The 1,557-nt window shown below is 42.1% G+C and overlaps 1 pseudogene; it reads left to right on the plus strand.

Annotated features, from left to right (window-relative positions):
* Nucleotides 1–321: 321 nt before the first annotated feature.
* Nucleotides 322–787, plus strand: LOC101840651 (annotated as a pseudogene).
* Nucleotides 788–1,557: the final 770 nt, after the last annotated feature.

Genomic DNA, 1,557 nt, shown 5'->3' on the forward strand with positions numbered 1-1,557 from the left:
GAAACGGTTATATATAAAATTGTGACACTGCAAGGGTAGCAAGCTTTTTAACCCCTGGACCATCTCTCCATCCCACCCCCTCAAGAATTCTGTAGACTCAATAACAAAAGACAAATACAATAGAAAACAGGGCATTTTTCCAAAGGAGAATTCACGCAAATGACCACACCAAGATATCACTTCATAAAGTGATATAAACAGCAGGCAGGGAGGACATGGGCACATTGAAATTGTCATGCCCTGATTGTGGGAGTGCCACAAGCTCCAGTTATTTTAGAAATAGTCTAGCATTTCTGTTGGGTGTTTGTAAAGAATCCCAAGATGGCTGAGCATAAACGTGCTCTAACAGTCATTGATTGGTTAGCTTTTGGGGAGATCATATCCCACAACCTAAAGACAGTTGTAAACTCCCTAACGTCCTGGGATAAGACCTCCACATCAGATTGGTTACTCTGTCTGGGAAACCACCAACAAAGGACTGGACTTACTACAAGGCCAATGTGATCAAGGTTAGCTTGTTGGATGATTTTGAAAATAAATATAAAGCCACAAAGATTCCTGTGCTCAAGGATAAATACATTAACCTGGTGAATGATAAGGAAAAAGAGGAATTGAAGAACCGTGCTGAGTTTGTCTCTAAATCCCAGTTCAGGATCCAGGAATATGAGAAGCAACTTGAGAAAATGACGAACACAATTCCTTCCAATTAGATGACCATGGGTGACTTGGATGAATCTTTCTAGAAACCAAAGTAGACAAGAAGTACCCACATTGGCCTCACCTGTAAAACAGTCCAGGAGGAGCTCCAGGCCTTGTGTTACAAACTTTAGACACTAAATTACATAGTGTGGTGGTCTGGATAGGAATAGTCCCCATAGGTTCATAGATTTGAATGTTTGGTCATTTGGGAGTGGTACTACTCGACAGGGATTGGGACGTGTGGCCTTGCTGGAGAAAGTGTGTCACTGGGAGTGGGCTTTGGGGTTTCAAATTCTCAAGCCAGGCCCAGAGGTTCTCTCCTTTCCTACTGCCTACTGATCTAGATGTAAAACTCTCAGCTACCTCTCCAGCACTATGTCTACCTGTGTGCCGCTTCCCACCTTGACAGTAATGAACTAGGCCTCTGAAACTGTAAGCCAGCCGCAATTAAATGCTTTCATTTCTTAAGAGTTGCCATGGCCATGGTGTCTCTTCACAGCAACAAAACAGTGACTAGGACACATAGTAAAGAGAGAAGAAAGAAAGAAAATAGTTTATCATTCCCTCAAATGTTAAAATGTAGAGTTTCTGTGTTATCAAGCAATTACTTTGTACACACCCAAGAGAAATGAAGATGTATGTCCACATAAAACTGAAGCATGGTGGTGGGGGTACAACTTGGTCATAGAGCACTTTCCTAGAATGTGTAAGGTCATGATGCTGTCTCCATCACCACCATTGACAAGACTTATGCATCAATGCCACAGTAGACTTGTTCATAGCCCAAAGGGGAATCACCCAAATGTTTACCAACTGATACACAGACAAGCAAAGTGTGATACAGTCATACAGTAAGTG

Source organism: Mesocricetus auratus, unplaced genomic scaffold (genome assembly GCF_017639785.1).
Source record: "Mesocricetus auratus isolate SY011 unplaced genomic scaffold, BCM_Maur_2.0 Super-Scaffold_6723, whole genome shotgun sequence".
Lineage (NCBI taxonomy): Eukaryota > Metazoa > Chordata > Mammalia > Rodentia > Cricetidae > Mesocricetus > Mesocricetus auratus.